Source organism: Protopterus annectens, chromosome 7.part0 (genome assembly GCF_019279795.1).
Source record: "Protopterus annectens isolate FY-2018-M chromosome 7.part0, PAN1.0, whole genome shotgun sequence".
NCBI lineage: Eukaryota > Metazoa > Chordata > Ceratodontiformes > Protopteridae > Protopterus > Protopterus annectens.
In genome coordinates, this window is record NC_056739.1 from 1702881276 (window position 1) to 1702897097 (window position 15822).

At 40.6% G+C, this 15822-nt stretch overlaps 1 protein-coding gene across 1 annotated transcript in view; it reads right to left on the minus strand.

Annotated features, from left to right (window-relative positions):
* DPP3 (dipeptidyl peptidase 3) overlaps nt 1-15822 on the minus strand; it is a gene marked incomplete in the record, with an annotated part of 784135 nt that overhangs the window by 201130 nt on the left and 567183 nt on the right.

Here is a 15822-nt window from a genome sequence, read left to right on the forward strand (position 1 = left end):
TCTCCGAATGGTCCGAAAAATGGTGTGCAGCGTACGATAACCTCAGTCAACAGGCTGATGAGGGAAATGCTAAGAAGTGCAAGTGTGGATCAGGTCAGCAACCATTATTTCCTGAGCTGGAAGACGCCATCTGTGAATGGATTGCTAACAGGAGAGCAAAGGCTTTGGTTGTATGCATGGTTGATATTCAAGCATTTGCCCTTGCAATGGCACCACAGTTAGAAATATCCCCAGAAGAATTCAAAGCATCACAGCATTGGCTGGATGGCTTCCTTCAGCGATATGAACAGTCTCTAATTAGATCAACAACACTGTTCAAGCTGGTAGATACTGAAGTTATTAAATGTGCACTTGCGTTCAAGTCCTTTGTTGATAGTATCGACTTTTCTAAATACCAACTCTCCAACAGGAGTGCTATGGATGAAACTGCAGGGTTTATGGGCCAAAGATCTTAAACAACAATTGATCAGAGGGGTGCCTCATCAATCTACATTCCCTTCACTGGTTACGAGAGTGCACGTGTTACCTATAGTTTGGCATTTCATCTAGATGGAAAGAAAACCCCACCTCTAATTATTAGTAAGGGCAAGAAAGATAAGGCTGAACGTGTTTCAGACATTTACATTCTTGAAACCAAAAAAGCCTGGTGCACACAAGCAGTTATAAGGAAGTGGGTCGATGTAATGCTGCCACTTGTTTTGCGAGGTGGCGAAAGAGGTCGCTAGTCTGGGATTCAGCCAGCATTCATCACGCTAAAGACATGAAGAAATTCCTTGCACGGAGAAGAACAGATCAAATAATGATTCCCACAGGAATGACTGCTTATCTCCAGACTCTTGATATTGCAATAAACAAGCCATTGAAGGACCATTTGTGCATGGAACTCAATGACTACATTGAAAATAGAATGGAGAGAAATCGGCATGGAAACTTTCTGAAGCCTGGCCTGCAAGAGGTCGTGACTTGGGTGAAAAATTCATGGGATAAAATCAGCGACAGCTGTGTTGCCAATGCACTATGAGCAGGCTACTTGGACAAGCAATGCTCATTTAAGGAGAGCTTTATTGCTAGGCATAACAGATTGGGGCCAATGGTTCTACAGGAAATGCAGTCGCAAGAAATTCAGGCCAGAATTCAGGGTTTGGAGACTTGTGACAATGTTCCAGAAGAAGATGACATGACTATTTGAATAACTTTTCGATTATCGGGGTAACAGAATGGATTGCTTCTGCTTTCAGTTTTATTCCCCTCCTCCAATACACATGTATTGAGATTTTTCTGCACTTTCTGTTAAACATGAAATATTGCATTGTGAAAGCCAAAGTGTAGATATTCTGAAGTTGAAATGTTTGTTGCACTGTCTATGTATAATTCTCACACATCTAACGCGTTACTTGGAACTGTTGCCCAATAACAGAAAAGTACCAAATAAATGTCGATTTTTGTACATGAATAAATGTTGATTTGTGTACATGAATAAATGCAGATTGTTGTACGGGGGGTGGTAAATACAGCATCCTCTGATAATAAGCCCTAATGCATATTTCGGTGGGGGAAAGCATATAAAGAGAAAAACACACCAAACAGCCAATACTTAGCAGCAATAGTCTCCTTTATCTCCACAAGACCTGGTACCTCGGCATTTCGCCTTCAATGGATCACAATTCAATACAGAACAATAATAGTTTTTATATACATATTAATTACATCAATTATTCAATTAATTATGCAATTAAATTCAAAAAAGGAGGGAAAATTTTAAATACATCTTTTTTAAAGTGATATCACAATACTTACTGCAAAAATATTTTAATATAAAAAATGTATTTATATATATGCATATACACATTTTGCTAAATATATCATTTCATTATTATGTTACTTTAATATCATTTAATATAATTTATGGACATTATGGAATGTAATATGAATATCAAATAATGTTATGTGTATTTATTAATTAATTAATTAATTAGTTGGTCAGATACCCAACTCTAAATTAAGACCAAAAGGTTTTAAAGTATTAAACTTCAAAATCATCCTAGTTTCAAGTTCTAATAGTTTGTCACAAATATTATCACCCCTAGTACAAAAAGGCTTGCCTAATATGCTGAATTTTAAACAATCTGCCTTGCCCTCATGTGTCTCAAAAAAGTATTTAGCGACTGGACTAGATAAATTTGAATTTTTAATGTCCCTTAAGTGTTCTAAGATTCTGACTCTAACCATTCTTTTTGTCTGCCCAATATACCATATATTATTACAACTACAACCGAGTATGTAAACAACACCAGTAGATTTGCAATTAAAATAGTGCTTTGGGTTATGATTAATGTTATTAATGGATCTAACATTGATCATTCTGTCACATATACTGCATGAATTACATCTAAATGAACCCACATTAACAGCATAGACAGTTCTTTTTATTGAGAGATTATTATTTAATATTTCTTTTAAATTCTTTCCCTTTTTATATGAAAATATAATATGATGTGGAAAAAGCTCACCTATAGAGTCATCCTCGCTAACTAAATACCAGAATCTTTTAATTAAAGAAACGAATATTTCAGAAAAAGCTGTGTATTTAGTTACGAAAAATATATTTTCCACATCTCTCTCTCTTTTGGTCAAACCCAGAAAATGCGTTTGAGACTTTCTAGACATTCCATGCTTATTCTTAACATCATTCATGCTTGTCAATAATTGCTTTTTGTCATATCCCCTTTCACACAACCTTAAAAACACCTCATTTAACTCATAATTTAATTCAGATTCCATGCTAGTGTGTTGATGTATCCTTTTAAATTCTCCATAGGGCAAAGCTTTTAATAAATGGGGAGGATGCATGCTCGTAGCATGCAAAAACATATTTACTGATGTATCCTTTCTGTAAGGTCTAAATTCAATAGTATTATTATTTACAAACAGAGTTAAATCCAAAAAATTAATTTGGTTACGATTGACCTCATAAGAAAAAGAGAGATTATGTTCATTAGAATTCAATAATTCAAAAAATTCACAGAATTCAAATATATCCCCTTTACATATGAAAATAAGGTCATCAATAAACCGTTTGTACAAGATGACCTTATGTTTGAAAAATTCTGTGGGATAAATGAACTTTTTCTCAAAAAAATCCATGTATATCACAGCATAATTGGGAGCATATGCAGCTCCCGTAGCCGTCCCCTTTGTTTGTAAAAAATACTCTTCATTGAATACAAAATAGTTATGGGTCAAACAAAATTCTAACAAAGAAATCAAAAAACTGGTCCTAGGACCTTCACCTAACATATTTTGGATAGCATCAAGTCCCCATCTGATATTGATGTTTGTATATAAAGATTTAACATCAATAGTCACCCAATAACAGTCACTATTCCAAGTAATCTTGTGTACTTCATTAATTAACTCTTGGGTGTTACTGATGTGAGCACTGACCCTATTGAGATAAATTTTTAGTTGAGAGTCCAAGAAAACATTAACATTTTCCAAGAAGGACCCCATCCCTGATACTATGGGCCTACCAGGGGGCTCATTTAAATCCTTATGTATCTTTGGTAAAGCATATAGTATGGGTGTTGCAGGGTCTTTTATGTACATTTTCTTGACATCAGCATAAGAAAAAAATCCTAAACGTTCTCCCCTTTCCAGAAGATTCAAAAGTTCTTCGTTGTAAGATTTTAATGGGTCCCTACTAAGTTTGATATATTCTTCACTATTGCAAAGCAGCTTATTAACCATGACACAATAGTCAGATCTATTTTGAATAACCCAATTGCCCCCTTTGTCAGCACATTTGAATATGTAATTATTCTTCAGTTCCTTAAGATCTTGTAAGGCCTGCCACTCTTCTTTGTTTAAATTAAATTGTTTTTTCTCTCTACATAATTGCTTAAACATTAACTCTGTTTCCTTTAAAAGCACTTTCTGAAACACTGAAATGGCTGGCACTGATATGGTAGGATTAAACTTGCTTTTAACATTTCTAAATTTTGGCATTTTTAATCTACCATATCCTGTTAAATAACTAATATTGGAACTAATATCGGTGTTGTATTCAATAGAACAAACATCTCCTTCTTCAAGAGGATAATCAAATTCACCATGTTCATCATTTTCATCATACTCATAATTGTATATGGACATGTTCAATAAACTATCATCAAACTCAATAGCATCAGAAACTTCATCTTCAGTCTCAGTTTCAATAAAATTAGAGACATTTATGTTCAGATTCACGTTAACATTCACATCCGCATTAGTAAATTTCTTAAAATATACTCTTAATAACAACTTGCGAATGAATACTTTCACTTCTAAATAAATGTCAGCAAATGAGGGGAAGAACGTGGGAACAAATTTGTTCCCCTTATATAAAACATTCATCATGCTATCACTCAAATGCAAGTCAGATAAATTAACACATTCTAGAGAGGTAACATTGCGACAAATTCTATCGGATGTAATAGTTCTCAAACCTTCATTTTCATTTGTAACGGTTGCGACCCTTTCTGCCATTTCTGCCGTTCCGCCCCTTATTATAGTTGTCATTTTGAAAGTTTGTATCCTCCGTGGAACTGAGATTAGAATTTTCATTTGAAATTTCTACTATGTCCCTGTTGACAACTCCATTAGGAGCAGCGGTTCTAGCGAAGGAAACATTTTTGGCAGTATTTTCCTTTTCTGCTGAGGAAAAAGATGACGCTGATGCTGAATAGTTCCGGCGCTTTGAGCTGCGAGTCCAGCTCCGCCCCCTAGACTGACTACGTACAGGTTCACGCTGCCAGTTAAAAACAATGCCTGTTTCATAGTCTTTAAGGTCCCAAACTAATTTGTTGCGCTTTCTCTGCACAACATCTGCCTCTAGCTTGTTCATCTTTTCACTTATATTAGCCATTTGGGCTCTATAATTGACCTCTGCTACAAGTTCATTCTGTAACACGGAAATTTCATTTTTCAGCTTGTCATGACACTTTTGATTCCTTTTAATAAGTATGCGAAGCCAGCCTGTAGTACACAAAAGAGAAGTTTGTTTCCATTCCTCCAGAAGATCACATTCATCATCGGAAAAAGGTGCAGCAGGCAATTTGTCAATGCGTAAACCCCTAGGGGTAATATTAAGGCTTACATACTTTTCTAAAAGTCTCGTGTCAAAATACAAAGCAACTTCCTTGGCCATCAATTTATTCAGCTGGGCAAATTGACCATCTGCATCCACATTCCCCCCAAGATTCCATGGATCATTGCTGGTAAATCTTTTATCACGCTCCGTTACCATATCTTGAAATAACAAGGTATTGTACGCATTATATGTGGCGCCCCGTTCAGAGCCTTCAGTACTTGACATCATTCACAATGTCCAATAAATTTCAACATAGAAATTGCTTTCACTCAATATCAGAGAACTCACTGCAAAAAGTATGGCTTGGATCCGAAAATAATAGTAGCCAAACAATATTGAAATTAGTAGAAATTAGTAGAAAAACACACCAAACAGCCAATACTTAGCAGCAATAGTCTCCTTTATCTCCACAAGACCTGGTACCTCGGCATTTCGCCTTCAATGGATCACAATTCAATACAGAACAATAATAGTTTTTATATACATATACATAAGCATATAAAGACCTGGTCTTATTTTCGGGTAAATATGGTACATACTCTTGCCAGTCGCATCTGAACCAGTGGTTTACCCAGACTTGAATATATTAATACGCAGATAAAACTCTCATGTTTGTGTCTTTAAAGCACTAAGGCTGAAAAGTATACACACATTTTATTATTAATAATATGCTCTACATCTATGTGTAATTTAATTTTGCACTGTTTATTGCTTATCAGCATTTCTTACTAACAGCCTGACTTGCACTCTTGTTTCACAGCTTCTGAAGCATTTCTGATTAAATCAATTTAATTTTAATAGTTCATGACAATGAGAGAACATTCTTTAAATTCATGGTTACCCTCAAAGACTGTAAACAAAGGAATGCCCAAAGAAGGGTCACCAACAGCAAGTCATTTAGGTATGGGAATAGTAGACATCCTTTTCACAATATTCTCATCTCCATAATCAGCACTCTGGTGAAGATTCTGGAAGGTGCAGAAAACCTGAAATGGTACTTTTTTGCATTACAAGAGATACTCTTCCAGTGTGAATCAAATTCATCTGTGCAAATTCCAAATGCATGTGTGCCAAATGGCATTCATCACGCCCAACAATACCAGTGAGGAGCCCTGTGGGAGAAAAGAAACTATCTATTGCCAGGTGACCAACTAGAACCATACATGACAAATGTGCTGGCTAAATTCAATGAGATCCAAGATGGGACAGAAGAGCTAATAGCAAGTCTTCCTTCAAAACCAAAAGTCCTTACAACACCCATGAACAGCAAAGCCCAGAAATCTAAAAATGAACATTATGTACTTAACATAATGATAGATCCTTTCATTCATGTCAATCTGACACAATACATGGGTCAACAGAGTCATTTGTTGGGTCCAGTCTGGCAATATTAGTGCTCCAGCTTTGAGCCCCTTAAGAACTTTCCCTCCCATAATGCACATGTCCCCTGAATTATACCAGATTGCAAATAACACCTGACAACCAAGTATGAAAAAACAGACTGAGACTAAAGTCCTAGGAGTAACAAACAATCCTTCAGGTCTTGCAAGAGAATGATGTGGAATGGTGGGAGCGCTGTTGTATTGGACAGAAATGAATGAAAGGATCTATTGTTATGGTAAGAACATACTTTTAATATCCTATTTATGCAGTCCATCCGATCAGACCAAAGTCAGAATCTCCAGCAACTAATCTTCCTGGGTGGCCTCATGAAAGGAGACCCTTTACAATGGCACAGCCAAAAGAAGCTTGGGATCTGGAAAGGCAATATAACTTGCCATGTCTGATAAAGGTATGCAAGAAGGACTAAGTAGCAGTCACAAATACCATTAATCAAAGACCAAAATAATGACCCAGTATGTGTCTTAAGTTTACTTAGTAAAGTCTTTTTCTGGTTAGAATAAATAAATGTGATACAACCAGACAACCATCTAGAAAGGGAAACTTTGGACAGCTTTTGGCTTAACTTTCTAGGAGCAAATGAAATGAAGCATTTTCCTTGTGTATTTTTATGAAAAGGTTTGGTTCTGTGAAGGTAAAAATGTAAATGTACTGCACATCTAGGGTACGCAAAATGTATTTACCCTTGTTAGAGTAATTTGGCAAGAAGACAGGCTAATGAAGCCATCTGGACAAATTTGACTCCGCAACTAGTTTTGGAATGAAGGAAGGATTCATCCTAAGAAAAACACTATCTTTTTGGTAAATTATGTACAGAAAGGAAGACAAGGCCTGTAGCTCTGATACTCTCTTGGCCAATGTGATGGCTACCAAAACACTGACTTCCAGAAAAGGAATTTCAGCTGAGCAGCTGAAGCCGGCTCACGTGGAGATTTAATTAGATCTTCCAAAATTAGGAGGTCTCAGTAGGAAGACTCCTTTCAAGAATGCCTTGCACAACTTATGTTAGGCTAGTGAAGGTCTTCAAAGCCAACAGGAGTTAAAAATAGCCACTAAGTGCACCTCCATACTAGAAAAACTAGAACCAGCATGAAAAAATAGAACCAGCATGAAAAAATAGACTATGAAAAAATCAAAGAATGTGCTATACAGATGCAGATAAAGAATTAATGTTTTGGCTATCCATTCAGATAAAATGTTTAAAATTTACTTCAGCACAGCTTGCGAGTTTGGTGTTTCTGGAAAGCCATACATATTTTGACTACCTCTTTGGTGAGATGGTGATCTCTCACCATAACTGGAATTAGAGAAATCAAAATAAGAAGGTATGTACTCACCATAACGTTCCATGTTTGCTGTCCATCTCACCTATATTCTTGCTGGCTGGGTTCGGAACTGAGCATCGCTTCTGACTCGGCCTAATACAAAAGCTCGAGAGCTTCCACTGGCTTGAGGCTAATCACCATCTCATGATTGCTTAGGGTAGAATACTCAGATCCTCTTTGTAAGCGAAAGCAGTACTATTATCTATACATATGTATACACATTTCCTTCAGAGACTCCAAAAAAACAACTGTATATGTATATACAGATACAAATACAGTTTTTTTTTTTTTGGAGTCTCTGTTTTCCTTCTTCAGCTAGACAGGTTATGTGTATAAATATGTATAGATAATAGTACTGCTTTCGCTTACAAACAAGATCCGAGTATTCTACCCTAAGCATCATGAGATAGGGATCAGCCTTGAGCCAGTGGAAACTCTCGAGCTTTTGTATTAGGCAGAGTCAGAAGTGATGCTCAGTTCTGAACCCAACCAGCAAGAATGTCGGCGAGATGGACAACAAACATGGAACGTTATAATGAGTACATAACTTCTTAATGTTATGTTGTCCTATCTTGCCGCAATTCTTGCTGGTTGGGACAGTGTCCCTAGCACCTTCATCCCTGGGTGGGTCAGGAAATCAGTCTCTTCAGTACAGTGGATCCAAAGGAAGACCTGTTCCGGGAGACCACGTCTACTTTGTAATGCGTAATAAAGGTATGAGGTCTCGCCCATGTGGCAGCCACACAGATAAAGTCCATAGGAAGTTTAGCTTGAAATGCCACTGAAGTTGCAACCACTCTTGTGGAGCTGCCTCTCAACTTTGCCTGGTCACTTTCTGTTATTATAGTTGTAAGAAAAGGAAATGCAATCTGTAAGTCATTTTGACAGTTACTTTAGAAACTGGCAATCCTTTCCTCTTATCTGAAAAGGAAATAAAGATCTGGTCTGACTTTCTGAACTGTTTGGTCCCATGCAAATAGAGGCATAGCTGTCTGTGTACATCTAGTTGATGTAATTTATATTCTGCCTTGTTGCTATAGTTGGGAAAGAACACTGGCAACTCAACAGAAACTTTTGGTAAGAAAGAGGGATTAGTTCTTAATGATACTCTGTCTTTGTGGAAAACTAAATAAAGATGTCATATAGAGAAGGCTTGGAGTTGACACACATCTGGCAGAGGTAATGGCTACCAAGAAAAGTTTTCCATGGCAAAAAGTTTTCATCACAAGATGAAGCGGGCTCAAGGGGTGGCAAAATCAAGGCAGATACGACAAAATTTAGGACCCAAACGGGTGGAGATTCCCTGATTGGGGGTTTCAGCAGAAAGGTACCTTTCAAAAAGGCCTTGCATAGTTTATGGGACGTGACAAACATTCCCATTTCCCCAATATGGAAACTAGATATGGCAGCTAGCTGTACTCTGATGGTAGCTGCTGCTGCACCTTGTTCAAAGAGCTTGGAGAGGAAGTTTAGAACTGCTGTGATAGGAGCTGTAAAGGGATCTATATTGTGCTTAATGGCCCAGTATGAAAATCTTTTCCATTTACTAAAATACAGTTTCCTGGTAAAAGCTTTGTGGGAAGAGATCAAGATATGTTTAACTGTAGAGGAGAAATCGAAGCACCTGGCTAATATGTGAAGTTGGAGCAGCCATGCTGTCAACTTAAGGGTTTGGATGGACGGATGGAACATTCATGATGAGTGGGTCAAAAGGTCTGGAACTGGGTCCAGAATCCATGGTTCCTCCAAAAGATTGGCCCAGACAAAGGGGAACAGAATCTGTTGAGGCCATAAGGTGGAATGAGTATCATAGTGCTGTTCAACGTGCTGGCTTTCTGAAGTACTTTGTGTATTAAGGGGAAGGGGGGAAGGGTGGAAAGGCATAAAGAAGTCCCGGGGGCCAATTGTGTACGAGTGCATCCCTTGGTGACTTCCCTGGGGGGGGGGAGGGATGAGGGCAAAGTAGCTGCTGCATTTGGCATTCACGAAAGTGGGGGAAAGGTCGCAGCAAGGCTGGCCCCATTTCTGCAAGATCTCTTATGCAACTTCTTGCTTCGGGGACCAATAGTGAGGCAACAGAATCGCTCTGCTGACTTTATCTACTATCACGTTGGATTTGCACTGGATGTGAGTTGCTATCAGAAAACATTGAGAAGCGATAGCCCATTGCCATACCCATTGTGCCTCTCGGCATAGGGGGTACGATTTGGTTCCTCCCTGTTTATGTACCACACTAATGACATGTTGTCTGTTTGAATTGCAATAGTTCCTATCAGAAGAGAGTCCTAGAATGCCTGCAACGCATACAGAGCCGCTCTCATCTATAGGACATGGATATGCAAGTGGTTTTCGTGCTCTCGCCATAAGCCTTGAACAGTCATTCCCAGATAATGCCCCCCCAACCCGATCTGGGAAGCATCCTTGGTCAGTACAGCAGTCGGTTGCGGGAACACAAATGGCTGACCCAAGGACAGCTGGTTCATTTGAAGCCACCAGAGAAGGTACTTCTTGCATGAATCAGTAATAATTACCTGATATGACAGAGGTAGATCTTACATGGACCATTGGGAAATGAGTAACCATTGGAGGACCCTCATGTGCACACGTGCTAGAGGAACTAGAAGAATTGCCACTGCCATGGTACCCAGAACCTGTAACACAGACCTCACCTGAATCTTTCTTCTTGAAATCAAGGTCCTGATTTGACAGTGTAGGGACTGAATTCTCTCGGGGTTAAGTTTTGTCGCTATTTCCTTTGAAACCAACTCCGTGCCTAAGACAGTAATATGCTGTGAAGACATATTTTTTTTAATTTACTGTAATGCCAAGCTTGAAGCAAAGAAGTATTGTTTCGTCCCTCATGTGCTTGGTGGTGGCAGTCAGGAGCCAGTCATCTAGATATGGAAACACACGGAATTCTACACATCTCGAGTAGTCCGTAACCACTGCCATGCATTTGGTGAACACTCTGGGGGCTGTAGTGAGACCAAAGGGCAGGACTCGAAATTGGTAATGACAGGCTCCCAGCCGAATGCACAAGTGTCTCTTGGATTGCCTGTCCATCTTTATATGGTAGTACGCATCCTGGAGGTCTATCAAGCACATCCAATCATCTTTCCTGAGAAAAGGGAATATAGACTGCAGTGTCACTATCTGGAACTTTGATTTTTTTTTTTTTTTTTTTTTTTTACAGACTGGTTCATTCCACTGAGATCCAAAATGGGCCTCCAGTCCCCTGTCTTTTATGCAACTAAAAAGAACCTTGAGTAAGTTCTGGATCCAATTTGGTCTCCGGGGACCTCTTGGAGGACTTTCTAGCAACTTGTGTACCTCTGATGTTGCCTCGTCCATCCCTCTGACCAGGTGGAATGTCTTGAATGGAATGATTTACGGGAGGGGGGGGTGAAAAAGGGAATGCAATAACCTCTGGATAGGATTTGTCCATACCCATTTGTCTTGAGTGATTTCCAGCCAGGCGTTTGGGTACAGTGAAAAGCGTCCCCTGCCTGCCTCCAGAGAAGAGCAGGTGGGCCTCTTTTCAGGAACACTGGAAAGGCCTGCCAGAGAATGCACCTCTGTGACCCTGATTCTGTGGACCCCCACTGCTGTCAGGTCGGCGTATTCCATTGTTACTTCCCACTCTGCCTCTCGGAGAAGTTTCAGCACGGGTGTCAGAAAAACATTTTTGGGATTTGCGAAACCACATTTTCCCACCTTTCTGGCCTTTGGGGTAAGGCTTAAAGGGGGCAGAAAAATGGACTCCCTCGGCAGACAAGGTTTTCCCTTCCTGTTCACACCTGGTCAAGGTTTCTTTCACTTTTGGTCCGAAAAGGGGCAAACCATCAAAGGGGGCATTGGTGAAGGAAGACTTGAAGGGTTCAACAAAATTGTATAAACGCATCCAGGAATGTCTCCTCAAAGAGATTCATGTAGCTGCTGCCCTGCTTGCTCTATCAGCTGCATATTAGACGCATGGAGAAGTTAACGGCTGAGTTAAGGATGGAGAGCGGAGGAGAAACTTATCTGCATCTCCCAGCTCTTTCAGGAGATCTCTTTGAAGTCATGAAAAATGGGTCAAGTAATTCAGCGACCGCAGGGTAAAGGCCGCTGAAGAAAAAGCACGCTTTCCATCTGTCCATAGTCTGCGACTCTATTTGGAGGATGTACAGATGAGGAGGTCTCTTTTGGTGGCTGCTGCCACCACCATCACATCCACCAGGACACCTTTGGTCAAAAATTCCTTTTCTGAAGGTGCTGTAATGAATTTATTGGGCCTCCGCAGAACAAGCTCCACTGTATCTGGAGAAGTTCAGGCCTTACGAAATATTACATTCATAATTTAGTCATGGGGGGAGACACCCAAGAGGTGGAAGGGCGAGACCCAAAAGCCTCCAGGTATAGCGACTTGTCCTCCAAAGGGTTGATGGGCTTCCAGCTAACCCTCTCTTTAAGGATCTCAAGGATGTCAGCAAAGGAGACATCCTTAGAGGGGGACCGTGGGGACCCTTTATGAATCATCCAGATTGGTATCTGAGGTGACAGACTCAGGGGAGTCTATGTGCTTCCTCTTGCACAATCTCTTTCGGGGGGCTTCCTCAGAGGAGTACTCTGGTGAAGTTTCGGAAGAGATGATGCCACCCATAGGGGCTTCCTGGGGCTCCGGGTCTCTACACTTGGGAGGAGAAGGTGATGATGAGACCAACACTGGAGCCTGGGAGGGAAGAGAACCTGGGCTAGAGTGTGGAACTGTCTGGGGTGACAGTACTCTATCAGCTCAAAAGCCCCTCCACTCTGAAGAGACAGAGAACAGACTCCAAGGCACAGCGGGTAGCTCTGAAGCCGATGTAGGAGCCTAGCTCAACCTGGCCGAGGCACCGAGGGGTAGAGTCAGATTGGACAACTGTCCACGCCAACTCCCACCCCCTGGACCCAATGGGTGAAAGCCAGCTCATGGACTCAGATGTCCGATGGAACCAAAGAAGTCAGAGTAAGATGTCGGAACCGACAAACCTAATGGAGGTCTCGGTTCTGATGCCACAACCGACAGCAACTACGCAAATAGCTTGTCCAAAACTAGATGCCAAACTTAACACAAAAACACTGCCAAAAATGGCTTTAACGAACAACAGCTATGAAAAGAGTTTACAGGTTAAACCATAGGTTCATAGGTTGGTACTAGGCTATTGGCCCTAGGGCCTATACAAGCCTAGCCATAACAATTCTCTGTATATTTCTTCCTACAATATTTACTTCCCTGGACCCCTGTCTAACAGGGCGATTGACATAATCCCCGGGTTGAATTTCCTATCTCCCATCCTTTTGAAGACGGCCAAAGAGGCGCTCTTTTTGACATGTATGGGCAGTCTATTCCAGAGTCTGGGGAGTCTCTGGGTCAGGAACCTATCCCACCAGCATGTTTTGTTCATTGTGATGACAAGGTTTAGATCCCTGGATCGTGTGGCTCTGAGGGATTGGGATTTCTTTAAGTGCAGCATGTCCAACAGCTCTGGGTTAGACATGGCCTTGTATGTTAAGCAGAGATCGCCTCTGAGTAGATGATATGTGACAGAGTATAGCTGGAGTTTTTTTTTTAGACCGTCAGCATATGGTAACAGCTAGTCTACTAACTACAAGAATACACTATACATGTAATTATGTAAATCTAAATATTAACCACTACAAAAAAGAAAATTATGCGGAGGAATCCTCTAATTAAAACGGATTCTCATAAGCCAAAGGGAAAAACATGGGGATAGTGGAGCGACTCTCTAAGTTAAATGTGTCACTAAGAACTCTCTAACAGGTTTGCAACAACAGGGAAAGCTCTGTAGAAAACAAAATGTAAAGTAAAAAGAGAAGGCGGCTCCAGACCATGGCAAATAAAATCATATATTTTTAATACACAAGAGTAAAAGGTGTATTAAAATATATGATTTTATTTGCCGTGGTCTGGAGCCTTTTTCTCTTTTTACTTTACATTTTGTCTGCGTTGTTGGAGGGTCCGTTTACCTGCACCACAAATTGGTTTTGGACCATTATTCTCTGTAGAAAACAAGCTTCTGGAAGACAGTAGGCCTAAAAACAGATGAGGAAACTTTCACTAACTAAAAAACCCGTACAAAACAATTCGCACACAGAAAAGGCACTGAAAAAGATTCCCTATGAAAAGTTGAGAATATTGACACAAATATAATAAAAGAACAACAAGCCAGCCAGAAGACACCTTGATCACTTGAGCGGCAAACGAGATCGGAGTATTTTACCCTAAGCATCATAGGATAGGGGTTAGCCTCGAGCCATTGGAAGCTCTTGAGCTTTTGTACTACGCCGAGTCAGAACTGATGCTTGGTTCTGAACCCAACCAGGAAGAAGTATGGCGAGAGAGGACAAAGTACAGTTTTGACCTACCATAAATGTAGATGTTCGAGTGTTCACCCTGCTGCAGTCATCACACTTGGGTTATCCTGCCGTCAGGCAATCCCGCAGTCGGCCCGAATTTCAAAGTCTTGGTCCGGCGTCAGTTGCTGTCGCTTCCTCCCTGATGTCAGTACGCCAGGGGTATATAAGTGGCATCTGACGCCATTTTCTTCAGTTTTTCTTGCCCCAGATGTCAGGTGCCCCCCCAATAGGTAGGCAAAATATATATAAAAAAGTACATATAAAATAAAACAATACCTTCAGGCACAAGCAAATACACCACAGAGGTTGAATAGGATAGAATGGTGTAGATAAGTCCAGCTAGTACAGAGGGGATGGAGGGAGGGTAACCTGGACTGCAGCAGGGTGAACACTCGAACATCTACATTTATGGTAGGTACAAAACTGTACTATGTTCATCGTGTTACCCTGCTGCAGTCATCACACTTGGGTAGAATCCCGAAGCTAAGGATGGGAGGTGGAATCAAACAGGATTAGTAGAGGCTAGAAGGCCCTGCAAAACTGCAGTGGCGAAGCCAGCTCTAGCCTTAGAGTAAAGTGGTAAGTGGTAGTGTTTGGTGAAGGTGTGCACTAAACTCAAAGTTGCAGCTTCCAGAATATCCTTGGTTGGCACCCCCCTGAGGAAGGCTGTAGATGTAGCCGTTGCCCTGGTGGAGTGGGGCTTTATGCTAGCAGGCACTGGTTTTCCATGATGAGTGTAGCAAAAAGGTATGCAATGGCCTATCCATTTTGAAATGGTTTGCTTTGGGATAGCCTGTCCTTGTGATGCTGTAGCATATGATACAAATAGCTGGTCAGATTTTCTGAAAGTCTTAGTTTTATCCAAGTAGTAACGTAGTTGCCTGTGAATGTCCAAGGAGTGTAGGACTCTTTCTCCTTTATTCTGTGGATTTGGGAAAAAAGTAGATAAATGGATGGTTTGATTTAGAGCCACATTGGATACCACTTTTGACATAAAGGAGGGGTTAGTTCATAGTGAAAGTCTGTCTTGATGAAAAATGAGGAAAGGCTCTACTGCCATTAGTGCCTGTAGCTCTGAGACTCTTCTGGCTGAAGTAATTGCTAGCAGCAGGGCAGTTTTCCATGATTTAAACTTTAAATCTGCTGAGAAAGCTGGCTCAAAAGGTGGTAGCATAAGTTTTTCCAGGACAAAGTTGAGGTCCCATGTTGGCATTGGTGCTCTCCTGGGAGGCCTTACGTTTTTGGCCCCTCTGAGGAACTGCCCTAGAAGTTGATGTGAAAATAAGGGAGGATCCATGTTGTAATGAGCTGAAATAGCTGAGGCATGTATTTTAATAGATGAAAAAGAAAGTCCTTTGTGCCATGGTTGTCAAGCTTTTCCTTTGTGTAACATCTCAGTTAAATATTGTAGAACCTGAGGTATGTTCGGCTCAAGGGGATTGTGGCCTTTAGCTTGGTTCCAGGCGCAAAATCTTTTCCATTTGTTTGAGTAAGCTTTTCTGGTGCTGGGCCTCCTGGCCTCCAGAATGACATCCATAACAGCTTGTGAAAGAGGAGCCTGCTGTTGTG